The 15,759-nt window shown below is 44.3% G+C and overlaps 1 protein-coding gene across 2 annotated transcripts in view; it reads left to right on the top strand.

The window, feature by feature from the left end:
* The first annotated feature begins 8,603 nt into the window (after positions 1 to 8,603).
* USP9X (ubiquitin specific peptidase 9 X-linked) overlaps positions 8,604 to 15,759 on the top strand; it is a 101,936-nt gene continuing 94,780 nt past the window's right edge. For both annotated transcript variants that reach the window (XM_066980093.1, XM_066980086.1), the window contains exon 1: positions 8,604 to 8,741. The gene's annotated coding sequence lies outside the window, so the exon portion shown is untranslated. The remainder of the gene's footprint in view (positions 8,742 to 15,759) is intronic.

Below are 15,759 nucleotides of genomic sequence, written 5' to 3'. Positions count from 1 at the left end.
TGGACAGTACATTTCTCTTCCTCTGGACTGAGCTGTTTGTAATACACTTGCTGTCCAATTGCTGACTAAGGGAAATGTGAATGCCAGGCTTCCTCCGGGCCCGACCACAGGCACTTGCTTGCTGGCGCACTCCTTGGTCAGCCTGCTTACAGCTGCAAAATTCAATTCTGTCCAGCATCCGACTTTTGGAGAACCCCAATTTCATAGCACCGAATGCTTACAGACCGAAAGCTACGCTTGTTCTCTCCCTGCAGTCAGTGGAGGGCAATGGTGGAGTGGGGTGAGTGGTGCTGGGGGGATGTCCACCTTCCCCCATGGCCTGCTGTGGGATGCCATGCGGCGCCAGGGGACCGCGTGCCTTATTTGTACATGGTTACAACTCGGTGAGATGTACTCAGCTGAAACGACTATTGTTCGACATGTTACGAGCCTAATTCTCCTTTGAAACACAAAGAGACTTATGATGGGTTTAGCCCACTATGTAGGGGTTAGATCTGTGCTGAACTGCAATCAGCTGCAGTCTTTCAGCCATATGTTTTTGATACTTCTAACATTCCTTGAAATAAGGTTCAAGGAAAACTTTGAAGTCTACTATTCCTCAGTGAAATAAATACTGCTAATGGCATTAACCCATGCACGTCAGTCAGACTCTCCACCTGAGAATGACACGGAATTAGTCTGTCATAATGATGTATAGTCACAAATTAAAATCCCTAAGAACTGCTGGTACTTTATCGTTCACCTACTACAAATCTTATTTAGAGGGGAAAAAAAAAAAAGAGCAACAACAACAACACCACAAAACATCTGTGATTTAAGACCTTTCTGTTATTTCAGAAAATAAAGAAGTAACTACTTTGTCTCCAGGAAGTTAAAAATACAGTTTTGGGGGCTTGTTTTAATTTGGTTTTGTTTTTTCTGTTAAAGATTTTTATGAAAACAAAACAAAGCAACCAACCAACCAAACAAAAAAACAGAAGTACAGAAGTACCCCTAAAGGTGTATTACTACATGTGCATGTAAAAGTACAAACACAGGAAAAGACAAACAAACAAACATTATGATCTGAAATCTGACTCTCATTTTAACATAGGAAATAACCAGCAGTGAGTTTAAAAGCAGAAGAAATGCAGAATTCCAGCAGTTAAGATTTCCAAAGGAAAATTAACTTGTTGGTGTCAGATTTGTCCATTTGGTCTCAATTTGTAATTGTGAGCAGTGCAAAAGAGAGACGTAGTGACAAATCAATTGGAATTTTAAAGTGTGTCATACTTAATATTCAAAAAGGCAATATGCAGAAATAAACTATTCTTTACAACATAAACTTTGGGTTTTCACTTGAGGTTATTTCCATATATATAGATCCTGAATTATACATACCTTCCCAAAATAGAATGTTAAAAAAAAAAAAATAATGGAAAAGAATTAGTGCTCTGAGAAAAAACAGATTGCCTGTGGATGATAAAGGATCTACTTATGTTTTGTTTCAATAGGCCAGCTGATACATCTAGTAAAAACAGACAAGCTTTGATGCGTACAAGGCTGTTTTCAGATCTAATAAAAGATACTACCCGTTCTTACAAGTTTTGGCTTGCTTATAGCCTTATACCATTTTGGCTACAAGGACAGTGTTACTGCTCAGACAACACTATTGCTGCCACTAACCTCCCAGGTAAAACAACACTACAGAAGTCTTAGTAAGAGCCACTTCATATTTATCACACATTTTAAAAGTATGTAATCTCTCAGAAATGCTACAGGGCTACATGACATACAATATGGCATAAAGTTAATCTGCATTGTGTTCTGAAACGACCCGTCACAGTGAGATAACGGAATAGCACTACAGTTGCAGTCACCAAAACTCAGTCTTTACAAATCAGCAATGTAAACTGAAATTTCCTTACTATTATTGTTTCATGGAAAGACAAATAATGCTGTTTTAGAGAAGTTTTTGACAATGGGAATTATTTTTGTGGCTAACTGACAAAAAGATACAGATAGCTGAGAAAAAACTTCTGACAAAGAAGAAAAGCGTGGAGGGACAAACACGTAACTAAAGGTTCCAAAATCCTATCACCCTGCACGCTGAACTGTTAAATTCCTCTTTAGACTGAAACAACAACAACAACAACAACAAAACTTTAATTCCAGGAAAGGAAAACTGATTTTACAAAATTACTAACTTCCTTAATGTACGTATTTTGGGGCTTAAACTTTTCTGACAAACTATTTCATAAAGCTTGGATAAAACTGTTGATCGAAGATGTGAGACAACGGGGCCGTGCTTTGGTTTGAATAATGTTAGTGGGTTTGTTTCAAATTTTGTGGTTTACTCTTGAATAAGCTTTTTCTATTGTTTCTTTCTCGCTGATAAAGGTCACACCTCTGCCTTGTTTTTCCCTTCCAAAACTGCAGTAGCAAGCTTTGTCCTATCAGACTGGCCTGTTTTGAAACTTTTAATGGTTTCTTAATGACACTGGGTTCACATGATCCGGTTGTTTCTCTGTACCCCTGCCTATCAGTTCCCCTTGAGCCTTTCAGTCAGTCCCAATAAACTTTGAACGAGGGACAAAGGCTTTCAAAGAGAAGTTAATTCCTACAAATTTTAGGAAGACGGTTAGCAAGGGGAGGGAGAAGCACAAAAGAAGCATGCACTGGTGGAAAGGCAAGTAGGATTTAGCTATTATACACCCTTCTTGCTGTGAGCCAATTAAGCTACCAACTAGTCCAGCATATTTAACACGAAGCAGACACTTTAGCATGGCAGGGATGTAATTCAAGCTGGAAGGAGCTCAGGGCTGGAAGGGTGTAAGACGCTCTTGCAGGAAAACAAGCTTCCTTAGTTCCGCTGCTCACGTGGCAAGCCTTGTGTTTAGAAACCCTGTGTAAGTGAAAATGAGCGTGATGTGCAAGGGATGCCATTTTGTGGACAGCAGTCCCCCTCGAGTTCATGCTGGTGCAATGACAAACAGTGTGCAGAGACGCATTCAGAAAAAGTGAGGAAATTGCAGTAGTTCAGGAATCTACGAAATTCCTAGCGTTTTGTTGACAGTGTTCTCGTCTAGCAAACTTAGGAATAACATTGACAAGCTTTAAGAACGATTCCTGTCTTCCCTCACTCTACTCATCAGGCTGGAAGGAAGTCAGACTTTCTTCAAGGTTCATGTGGATGAAGAGGACCATATGGTTGTCAAATCAATTTGCTGAACTCTGTCCAAATCCTGTGAGACTGATACTTTTCACATGGACACCACATGGTTTATCCGAGGACAGTTCGGCTAGGAACCAGCTAGGCAGGAACAACCAAGTACACTGAATTGCTTCCTTTTCAAAAGATGGACAAGATGCAGTTTGGGGTCTGCAAATCAAGGTTTTCACAACCAGTCTCTGTGATATCTTCTCAGAGTCTCTGTTTATGCCATTCATTTAACCCTTATTTGAACAACTAAACAAATAACAGAAAAATATCATGACACATTTTTCTTATCATAAGAATGATTCATAATCAGGGACCATTCTTCCTTCAACTGAAGGGACCAAGGCTCCCTACGGAATCTTTTTCTTATCAAATTTCTACTATTTTTACCTAAATGTGCATTCTTTTCTAGCCGTAAGTATGGAGCAGAAGCTGTGTTTAATCGCTTCAACAGTGACATTATGGGCTCCCTGCAACATGACTGTTAACATCTCATGCAACCAGAGATCAAAAGCAGAAAGATGGAAAGTTATGAGTATGAAAAGAAGTCATATATTGATGCGAGGAACAGCAGTTACAGCAGCCATCTCAGTAGAAACTGAAAGGAAATGCCCATACTTGACCTTTATTCATAAAAGAAAAGGGATACAGCTTCACTCCAGAACAGTTTTTACAACTTCTTGATATATCACTCCTACAGGATTATTTTTTTTTCTAATTTTGAGTGTTAATTAGTATGTGCACCGAGTACTGTCTGATACCCCGGGGTGACTCCCCAGACCACGAGTTTATTAAACACAGGGCAGTATGGAGGGCACAAATTCCAGAGGAGGCCTGGAATATATAAACAATAGCTAAATTTCTAAATTTACTGCTTTTCGAGTCCAGCTTTTTTCCATACTGAAAAGCCTAAATATATAGTGTCTAGATACATTAATTACATGTTAAACACTTTAAACCCATCTTAAATTTTATTATTAGGGTAACTTCATTAGTTTTTGCTTGCCAACGTATTGGCTACAGAAGGCAAAGTTCTCACTGAGCCGCATGGCATTTTCCTGTCCAATACACCGATCGCATCTCCCGCTGTTAGCTGGGAAATGCAAACGTGCCCAGGCCCTGAGGGCATCATGGGCCCCTTGGCCCATCACTGGCCCCACAGCCCTGCTTGCGACCCCATTTCATCCCAGCCTGGCCAAGCAGGCAGACACCTAGCACCTGGAGCTGCCCCCCCGGTGCCCTGTCAGTGGTGCACAACACCAGGCGACTAGAGCGTGGGTGTGAAAACATCAAACACCGCCTGCCCTTACTGTGCTGCACGCGGGCTTCGCTGTTTTACCCAAGCTGAAAATATCCCTTCATCGTCTACGTAGTGTTCTGTTACCTCTGTGATATGATAATGTTTTTACATTGGAAATGGTACTTTGAAAAACAGAAGTTCTTTTCTGAAAGGGGAGATAGCCTACGATTCTCCGTCGTACCAAATGACACACATCCACACGTCATTAGTGCCAAAATACTACACAAAATATATGCTGCATAAACCAAAGACTTGGGCAAGCGCGAGCTATTATTTTCCTTACTGGCACTTTCATGCAGGCTTAAATAAGTCAATGAAAAATTATGTAAACCAACAGCGCTACTCATGTGCTTAAGTGATTTGTTGGATTGGGCCCAAAAATACCGAAAATGTTGCAAAGATTGATCCTTGATGCGATCCCTTAAAACAGATCTTAATGTCCAGGCAGTGACTTGTTTGGTTTTCAAGCGGCATTTTACTTCCTTGTCTGCTGCACTGCCTATTTTGTTTTCTGAACGTCAGTAGATATTACATAGTGCAGTGCCTAGGGGGCTGAACCGGAAGAAAAAAAATGATCTTTTATTGGTCTGTGGTAAAAATCTGCTTTCTCTTGTAGGTTTTCATTCTTTTATGCTCCTGGGTTGCAAAGCTCCGTAGCATTACTCTGGGTGAACAACTTTTTTTCCGTATATTTAGATCCTGAATTTTATTTTTGGCTGTGGAGCAGCGCAGTGTTAACCAGAGTTTAAGAAATGGGGATAAATGCACCTATTAACAGAGACATTTCTGACTCATTCCTTCTCTGTTTCCTTTTACATTTCTTTTGGTTTAGTCAATGATGAACACAATCAGCTTCCCTGCGACCAGTTTCACTTTTTATTTGATAAGGCTGACTGCAATGCCTGAGCTGGAAAGCCTGCAGGGAAATGCTTCAATTCCCCACGTTCACCCACTGAACTAAAAATGTTGCAAAAGCATTTCTAACCATACCAAAGGTTGTGTACATAGGGAAAGTAACCAGAGCGACTACTGAGGGATGCATTTTTCTGGCATAGTTGTCTGCGTGGACACCTCTTTGAAAACAATCAGTGAGTTCTGCACGTGCCTACTGACTTCTGCCTTCATACCATGGATTCTCTAATCAGCAATTTCCTCTAACGCATATCTTTTTGTTTCCATAGCTGCTGCAGAGATAAAATTGTAACATGTATTTGCAGTTCCAGGAAGAAAGAAAAAAAAAAAAAGAGAGAGAGAAAAAGTGAGAATTTTTTCCAGAGGCCAAACAGTGTCATACAAGCTGAGCCAAAGCAATCCCCTTGGAGAGCCCTGGGAGCCAGCACGAGGAGGGACAGGCACAAATTCTGGTTCAGGAGAATGGAGAGGATTCCCCAGCCAGAGGTCTGGTGCACACTTTGCTTGTTTAGCAACCACAAAGTGCCATCGCCATCCCAATATCTTCTTTTATTTGGTGCCATAAATAGCTGTCTACTTCAGCCTATCGTGACCTTTGATTAGCACGGCTACAAGCAACTGCTGCTCTGTCAGAGCACTTTAGAATGTACTTTTAAAACAGGAAGGAGGTCAAATATAAAAGTTAAGAGAATAAACATAGCATAATGCGTGTTTTATTTTTTTCCCCGCACACAAATGCAACATTTCTCTTATATCTCGTTACAGGACAGTAATGCTGTTCTGCAAACTGTACATAAAGTAGAATCTAAAATAAGAAGAATACCTCCAAAGGTCCCAAAAAGCTGAAAAGGAATCAATTCTTAAGTTTGTTCCAGACCGAAGGTTTCAATTAAATTAAACAAAGCTTCTACTCTCTCTTGGCTGAAAAAAAAAAAAAAAAAAAAACTTCTTTACAAGAGGGAATACTTGCTACAAGTTGTACCAGTATTGTTTCTAGAAGTGTTGTTCATCTCCCTCTCCCTTTTTGTTGACTTTTATGTGAACCGACAGTCAATTTCTTGGTGGACAATTGCCCACATTATAAAACTCCACTGATGTGTCACTATTTGGCTCTGCCAAAAAAGCCATAATAGTGAGAAGGCACATAATATTTGGCATGCCATTAAAAAATGGGGTCTAACTAACAATAAAAAGAAAGGAACATCAATAAACACAGCGGTTTATTTTTTAAGGATCAAGAACCCTCAAACAATATACAGCTAAAATTGTCTGAGGTGCACTCATGCCCCTGTAAGTCATCAGAAAGAGTCAAGTGCTCCAGGGAGAGAGTACTGAGACAGGCAAGAAAGTTATATGCATTATGGCCGCAGTAACTTTTAAACATTTCCCAGGAGGATAAACTGGATAAATTGGAAATAGGAGGGAAAGCCCAAAGTAACTGGTAAGGCACAAAAAAAGGAGCGAGGAGGCCAGACTAATACGCTCACAGGCACGAAAATCGCTGAGATAAAAGGGCTGCTATTTCTATGATTTAATGTATTTCTAAAATGAATAGGCTTACACAGATTTTCACCAGTTATGGCTTGTTTTAGTGTTGGTGAGGAAAATGCACAAAAAAAATGTTCTGTAAGAAAACTGTTGCGTTTGTACAGTGATGAAGCAGCTGCACCCTTTGTTTTGTTTACCGAGCGGTTAATGCAAAGATGTACTTCAGGTTTCCTTCCCGAATAATCCCAGCGATTAGCAAAAAGCCTGCTAACCGTAACTTTGTTAGAATAGGGAATAACAGGAGGCGTCACTGCCTGGTTTTGGGTTATAGCTTTTTTAAACGAAAACGGAGAACGGCCACCCGCGGCTCCCGCAGCGGGCCACCAGCATTTCAGCCTGTCACGGCGCGGCGCAGCCGATGAAACATCTCGCACAGGAGCTCGGGCAGCTCGCCCCGCGCCTCTCGAGCGGCTTCCGACCCGGGCGACCTAAATCCCTCCTGCGTTTTCAGCGGGAGGCCGCGTCCTTCGCTTCCCGCCCTGAAACTCTTGGGCGACGGCGTTAGGGCGAGACTTTGACCTGGGAACCGAGAAGAAAAAAAAGGGGGGGGGGGGGGGGGGGGGGAACGAAATAAGACGTTAAGCGCCGTTTCAGGGAGGGTACAACCGAGCGTACCCGGGGCTGACTGCCCGCCCCCCGGGGCTGCCCGGCGGCCATTTCCTCACGCCCGTGAGCCCCCGGTGCCGGGGGGCGGGGCGGCGCCTCCCCCCCCCCCCTCCCTCCCTCCCGCCCGCCTCCCCCGGGGCCGTGGCGGAGCCCTGAGGAGGAGGAGGCGGAGGAGCGGCCGCGTGACGTCACTCCCCGGGCCCCGCGCGCGGCCCGCCCGGCGGGTCACAATGGAACCCGCGCGAGCCCAGCCGGCGTGAAACGGCCGCGCGCGTGACACGGCCCCCCCCCGCCACACACACACACACACACACACGCACACACACACACACACTGCCGTTACACGCGTGTCTCTCCCTCGCGTGTGAGGGTTGCGAGCGGGCCGCGCCGCCGCCGCCGGGGCCCCTCAGCGCGGCGGGGTTCGCGCCGGCGCCGCCATCTTGTCCAGGGCCCCGCGAGACTGAGGAGCCGCCGCCGCGTCTCGCCTCCTCCCCCCCTCCTGCCCTCCCTCCCTGCCTCCCTCCCCGTCTCCTCTCCTCGCCGCCGCCGCCGCCTTCCCCCACGCACGGAGCCGTCAGCGCCCAGCGCTCCCCGCCGCCCGGGCCGGCCCCTCCGCCGCCGCCGCCTTCCTTCCTGCCCGCCCCCGCCCAGCCGAGCCCCGGGCCCCCGAGGCGAGCGGCGCGGGGTGCCGTGTGTGTGCGCGCAGCCCCCCCCTCCTCCTCCTCCTCCTCCTCCTCCTCCAGCCCCCCCCAACCGCGGTGCCCGGACGGGGCGGAGCGGAGCGCGCAGGCCCCGGCCGAGCCCCGTCGGCAGCCGGAGCCCAGGGCCGCCGGGCAGGAGCTGGTGACGCAGGAAAAACGCCCCGGCCGAGCCGCCGGCGACGGGGACGGAGCGGAGCGGGGCAGCGCCGGGATCCCCAGCGAGAGCGGCGGCGGCTTCGCCCTCCTTCCTTCCTCGCCCTCCTTCCTCGCCCTCCCTCCCTCCCTCCCGTCGGCCGCCCGGCGAAGCGGAGCCGCCCCCTCGTCGCCCGAGCCGGGAGCGCGGGGCCTGCCATGAGCCCCTGCCCCGCCGGCCGCCGGGGATGAGGCAGCCCCCGGCCGCGCTCCTCGGGCAGCACCCGGCAGGGCTCCGGGCCGTCGCAGCGGCAGCCGCGGGACAAGGGGACGCCGTGCGGGGGTGAGTGGCGGGGAGCCGGGGCCGGGCGGGGCCGGGAGGCGAAGCGAAGGAGCCGAGAGGCTGCGTGGAGGCGGCTCGGCGGTGCCGCAAGCCGGGGCCGAGGCGCTCCCCGGGGACGGGGCGCAGCGGGGAGGAAGAGGAGGAGGAGGAGGAAGGGGGCAGCGAGCCGGGCCTTTGGGGAGGGGGGGCGATAACGGGCGGCAGCCGCCGGCGTGCGGCCCCGCACCGCCGGTGTTTTGGAGGGCAAGGGAAAATGGCTGACGGCTCCTCAGCCTCGGCCCGGCTGCCGGCGGGCGGCGGCGGCGCCCCCCGCCCCGCTTCCCCCCCTCAGGGAGGCTCGGCCGGCCGGGCCCCCACAGCCCCACCGCCGCCCCCTCGGCCGCTGGAGGGCCGGGGGCTGCCCGCAGCGCTGCGCCCCGCTTGGCAGCCCCCGGTTCTCGCCTCCCTCCGCACCGAACGCCATTACTGAGGTGGAGTGATTGGAGCCGCCTAGGCCCGGGCGACGCCTGGAAATCAGGCCCTGCCGAGGCGCTTTTGCTCCGGTCTCAATGAAAAGCACCACCACCAGCAGCAGCAGCTCATTCACGCCCGCTGTAAACATTATTAACACGTAGGCCACTCCTCTAGCCTGGGCTTCCAGCTAGCCTATTTTGATGCACGAAAAAGCCTTCGTGGCTTTTTTGCGTCGCCTCCCTCCAGTTCGCTCCGCTGCTTCTCCTCCGAGTTAGGGCTCGGCTGTCGCGATTTATTTTGGGGGACGCCATCCTCTTCCCCCCGTCCGAGGTGTGAGGCAGGGGTGGCTGCGCGCAGGTTGGCCACGGCCAGTCGCTGTTATTGTCCTCGAGAAAACCGAGGATTTCGCCGGTAGGATGGGTTGCCGGTTTTTGCGTGTGTTGGTAGTCGCCCCGTTAACGTGTGCCGACCCGCTTCGTGCACCATTGTTTGGATACCAAGAGAATAGTCTCGCAAAATTATTCGTTTCGGTCTCAAGTGATTTTGTTCGTAAAAGAGTTGAGGTGGACTTTAAGATGCCATATTTGATTTTCAGCTTGCTCCTTCAGAAGTTCAGTAGAGTGTTTTGAAGACGTACAACGATATGCAACGTGCACAACTGTGCAGGAAAAAAAAATCTTTCAAAAAAGAATTCGTCTAGTTAAATATTCAAGGGACTCCTAGGCTCAGCTGTCCTCGTGTTGTCTGTACAACCTGATTTACATTCACAGTTCTGCAGTTGTATTCGTATCGGACATTTGTATCGGTCCAAAGACCTCTCTGAAGTCACAGGATCAAAGCTAGCACAAGGCCCACTTTTGCTGACCTAGTTACAGAACTGGGGCCTGTTTTTTTTGAAAAGCTTTTGAATTTAGATATTAAGATGGTTTCTTAAGTATACAAGTAGCAATACTTGTTATGACAGCTGGCCCAGGTAATCTGCATTTTCCAGCAGGCTTCTCAAATGCTCAAAAAATGGACGTTGAAGTTGTTATGTTTAGGAAGGGCCTAGTGATGGGTTTTTGGAGGCTTGACCTGTATCAGTTATGGAATTTAAGTGACAGTAAGGAATATTAGGGGTGACTGAAATCTGTAGGCAGCTAACTTTGTTCTTGATCTTTTAAGGTTCTACTTTGAGAAATTGCCTGGACTCGCCAACATAAATGTTCCTGTTCAAGTAACACACTTATTTCAGCAAAATCTAAGTCATGTATGAGTGGGGGTTTGTTTGTTTCATTTTTTATTTTTTTTTAAAGTAATGCCTTTTATTCTGAGTCAAAGTAATGTTTTTTTTTTTCTGGAACCAACAGAGTACAATAGCTAATATCAAGAATTTTGGAGAAGCACGTCGAGTACATGCATTGATTGTTCTGTTACAATACCCTGCACCACAGTGATGTCTAATGACAGATTTGAACAAAAACATAAACATAATCATAAAGCTGCAGTGGAAGAAACTCACAGATCAGCATGATTGTTTTGGGGGGGGGGAAATATAGCTAAAAATAAACATGTAAGATTGTAGCATAGTAACTTTCCTCTCTTCAATATCTTCGGTACTTTTCTTCTTGCCCTTTGTGTAGATTATCTTCATGGTATTTCTCTTGGGTAGTCTCTGTTTTAATCTTCCCAGGCTGCTGTTTCATGTCTTGTTGAATTTGCCCTTGTGGTGATACTTCTGCCCATTGAATTGACAGGAAGACTACATCTGGAGGTGGTAATCAATGAGGATAGCAGTACCAAAACTGTTTACTGTTTCTATATCTGTAGAACACCATCACCCTTATGTAAACATTTTCTTTCCCACATTGTGGTGCATTTGTATTCAGAAGTAGGCCAGTGCAACTTCTCTCTCTTCAAATGCACTTTTAGGTTTATCTGTTTTATTTAACGTGCTGGAATTCTTATGAGTGAGACTCAGGATAAATGAAAATATTGGATTGGTGCACAGACGTTTAAGAAAGTAAAGGTACCTTTCTTCCAAGACATCTTTAAAGACATCTTTCAATTTAAAATTGAAATTAGTTTAGGACTTTGCAGTATGAATACAACTTTGAATAAAACTAAGGAGTTCAGTCACTTGTTAGTCACTTCAGTCACTTGTTAGTTATAACAACTTATTTTTAAATGGCTATAAAGTTGCATTTCTGTCAGGTATGTATTGGTATTTTTATTTTTTAAGTTTCTTGGGAAATACTTCTGGTCTTCCCTCTCCAGTTTAGAAGTACGTTTTGAACTTATTTCTGGTATTTGAATAGTGAGTGGTATTGTGTTTGGCAGTACTTTGTGGGCTTGCTTTTGTTTCAGAGATGCTCTTTTATATATCCTAATAGATCTAAAGACTGTGGATATATTTTTAAAACATCCTGAGCAGGTTAGCCCCATCTGTAAAGGAATTGAATCAAAGTTGTCCCTTACTGTTCTTCCCTTAAAGCATGGTTAAAACAGAACAGAAACCCAAACCCGCACCCCCCAGCACAAACAATTACATTTACCTTAATTCATTTCCTTGTCAGCACAAACATTGCTTAATCAAACCAGTAGTCTTGCTTACCCAGCACTTGCAGAGACCAGTGTTAGGTGGTCATCTGAAGATACGAGAAACTTCACTGGGATTCTGATCACTTGGGAAGTTGTACGCGTGAAGGCTTTTGTGTCCTTTAGAAAATTATTTCCTGGACGTTAGTGTTCGTATTAATTTGAACATGCGGACGTAGTTTCTCTTGTTCAGGAATCCATGTTTTCCTTACGCCATGGATGCATCTCTGCTTGAAGCTCTGTGTGGGTGCATCCAGTTCTACTATCCACATTATCCTCATTTAAAAACAGAGTTCAACATCTTATTCAAAACACTTGAGGGTATGTTATGGGAACTTAGCTTGATAATGTCCCCTTTTTGCTGTAGTACCTTGCCTTTTGCAAAACTGGCAGTGCTGTGTGCATTGCTGTGGACTTCCCTTATTTCATACATAACATTTGTGGTGTATAAATACGCAACATCATCTTTTTTTTTTCTTTCTAACTAAACTTTGTTATGCATACTTTCACCCTGACACAAACTAATGAGAAAAGAGATAAAAATTAAGCTACAATGTTGTACCTGCCCTGTCCCATCAGTGTAGAACATTGATCACAGTCTTTATTCTGCTCTGTTTTGAACACTTAAGAGGTGGTTTTTCTGCAATATCCAGTAGTGGCAGATGTCCCTTGGTTAGTGGGCTGGTTGGGCAGTTATGTTTAGGAAGGGGAATGCGGTAAACCTTCGCATTGCAGAATGGTAGTTACAAGAAGTGATTTTTTTCATAGAGCAGCAAGGGATGGGAAGAAAGTCTTTTCATAAGTGTATGCTTGCATGCAACGAGACTGAAATTTTTGTACAAATGACCTGGGAAGTTTGAGCTACTTTGAACTCACAAGTTATAAAAATGCAGTAACATCTTTCATATATTAAATCTAGTTTTTGTTCTCTTATTCCTGGAGGGCCATCTTAAAGTTCTTACACTGTTACAAGGAATTACAGTTTCATAATGAGTCGAGCTGTCATTTTAAAACTGTTCTTTTTATATTGGCTGTCTCTTAAAGTTCTGCTATGTTCAAGGCTGTAGCTTGACTTGGGAATAGGATTAACAAAGATTCCCTCTGCACTTCCTGACAAGACTGTGTTTTGACTTAGGTCCTCTTGTTTAGAGTTGTGAAGAGATCGTGGCAGAAAGCCATTTCGTTGTGACTTTGCTCCTGCAAAGTGTCAATTGTTGCATTTCCTAGACATTCCAGTGTCCCCTGGGCCCCACTCTGCGTGTTGAGCACTTTCTGTGCAATAGGTCTGGTTTGGTAAAAATTGTTAAAAACATAAGTATTGGTGAGGCTACAGGAGAGCTGTTAGTAACTTTCCCCACAATAGAAGAGGGGAGGAAGGTAAATAAGATCTTCAAGTAGACAGTTGTGACTTAGTGTACTGTTTTTTTGTTTGTTTTTTTTTTTGTTTTGTTTTTTTTTTGAGAAAGAGCTTGACAGCACAGACAGTTCCTTTTGCATTTTCTGTTGTGAACTTTCTGGTATTTTCTCTTTATATGAGCCCATTAGTCTTGTTTTATTTGAGAGTTGAAGTCAGTCGGCTCGGTATCAAAGCTTTTTGGCTACTAGCTGTTGTCGATGTGTTTTCAAATAAAAATTGGAATGCTGGGAGTTAAATGCGTGTGTGTGTGTGTTTGTGTATTGCTTGCTTTCTAAAGGAAACACCACTGCACTGTGGTTTTCTTCAAGGATAAGTTATCATTAATTGTGAGACTGATTAATTGCTTTTGTTTTACTTCTTTGTTATTACACCTCTAAAAGAGATCCGTGAGATACCTTTTGTTTTAAAATCTAGTAATGTTTTCAATGCTAGTATTTTCAACTTTTTTCATGAAGTTAAAATGTAAACTGCTTAACAGTAATGCATAGCTATCAGGAATGTTGCTGTGGAATACTTTTGTTTGTGGCATCCTTGGTCTGTTTACAAAACAGTCTGTAAGCCTATTTTGTGATTTCATTTTCGTAACACGTGTAACTGCCAATAGAAAAATGTGGGTTTCTTGCATGTAAAAAAAAAAAAAAAGTTAAATTTAACCTTACTTGACATCTTAGCAAATAATACTGTCTGGTAGCTAGCATTTAGCCATGAATTTACTCATAGGAGGGGAATTCCACATTACATCATTTCTTAAAGTTGTACATCTATGAATGGAGAGCTCAACTTTTTTTCTAAAATTTTTTTAAGCTGATACTCAAGAATATGTTGAAGGCAAGACACAAACATATGACTCTTTAATATTTGCTCATGTCTTCTCTTACTCTCTGCTATAACCTCTAAAATATTTCCTAGATACAAACTCTGCTATAAACTAGAGTTTTTGTTGTTTGTTTTGTTTGTTGTTTGTTTTTTTTAAAGATGAACGCTTCAAGATAATGAAAAGTTCATGGAGGGAATTTCGTTGCCAACTTTTCATTAGGCTTTCATGTAAATATCCCAAATTTAAATAGTAGAAAATATTCCCGAGAAGAGGCTTTCTTTTACAGAAGTAACACTTTGTAACAGCTAAATGCGGAAGTGAAAAGGCATGGAAATGTGCATTGTAAATTCTGTAGGCCTCAGTCCTTAAGACAGTTAGATGCTGCTCAGCGTTTTGCCTAGCTTCAATGGGACTAGACTGACATAAAGGTGTTGTTTTGTGGTAGAGTGGTCTTAGCTCTAGCACTCTGAAATGACAAAGGAGTGTTAAGATGTGTTCCCTAAAGAGCGAAGTCGTGATGTGTGCCAGCTAGGATCCCTCTGTTACCAGATGGGCTTTTTTGGTTAGAGGGGAGTGCCTTTGACAGCACTGTGGTGTAGGACAGTGGTGACAGATTTGTATTGGCTGTGGGTGGAAGTTCGCTTTTTGTTCACTTTTGCTAGAAATGAACATTTACGGTGAAGGGGGGAAGTCCCTTATTTTTCTAACTCAATATGAGAGTGAACGCTATTGTCAAAATATACTGGCATCTCAGTAGATGAGCCTTTTTGTCTTTTGGTGTTTAATTTTTCTGCTGTTGTAGCAATGAAATACTTCAATTTTTAATAAATTTCGGCAGAACAAGACCATAAATTTGAATCTTAAATAAGGAGCGTGGATCTGCTTGGCTTATTATTAGGTGAATAAGGGGATGAGAGACCGCCATTCCAATCAGCTAAAAAAGCGTAAACTACAGTTTTGTTTGCTAGAAGGCTTTGTATATTTCTGATTTAGAAATAGAATGTTAATTGGTTGGTGATTGCTGACCTTTCTGTTTTGTGCGTGTTCCCAAATCCTTTAACTGTGACAATCTCCACAATATTTTTACTTATTTATTTTACAAATTATGACACAAACCCTCTGGAGCTTGAAGGTGAAAACTCCGGTGATTTATTCTATAGTTTCAGGCTCTACTTTTGCACAGCCCTCCATATGCCCAGACCCGTCTTCCAGACAGTGCTTTATTAATCACAGTGGGACCTTAAAATCCCAGGTGCTTTTCCTTGCTGCATGTAGTTGTTTATACAGACGTACACACGTATACCATCAGATATTTTTAAGGTGATGCACAGACTTCTTTCTCTAGGTAAGGTGGTAGTGTCAGATTTCTTCAGTGCTTTAGAGCTCTCTTGCTCTCTTTGAGTTTCTTCATGATAGTTCTGGTAATTAGAGAGGAAGATAACCTCCAGATTGTCTGAAAACTCTTTCTGTTTTTATTCCTACTGCAGTTTAGCCAGATTGCTGTGGTTGACAGTTTGTAACGCGTCTAGTGAAGATGTAACTTGAAACATGGATTCCCCTTATGGCATTTGAGAAGCCGTTAATTCCTTTACCTCTCCTTTGTTGTTTTAGGATTGGGAAAACACCTAGATTTCTTTTCATAAAATTAAAAGGTGAGAAGTAAAAATGAAAAGCTTAGTTTTCCTCAGTGGCAATGGATGCAGCAAGGCCAGCAAAGTGGGAAGGAAACCTTGCTGTGGTAAGGAAAATTATTA

The sequence above is a fragment of the Anser cygnoides genome, chromosome 1 (assembly GCF_040182565.1).
Source record: "Anser cygnoides isolate HZ-2024a breed goose chromosome 1, Taihu_goose_T2T_genome, whole genome shotgun sequence".
Classification (NCBI taxonomy): Eukaryota; Metazoa; Chordata; class Aves; order Anseriformes; family Anatidae; genus Anser; species Anser cygnoides.
This window is presented reverse-complemented; position numbering and strand designations above follow the sequence as displayed.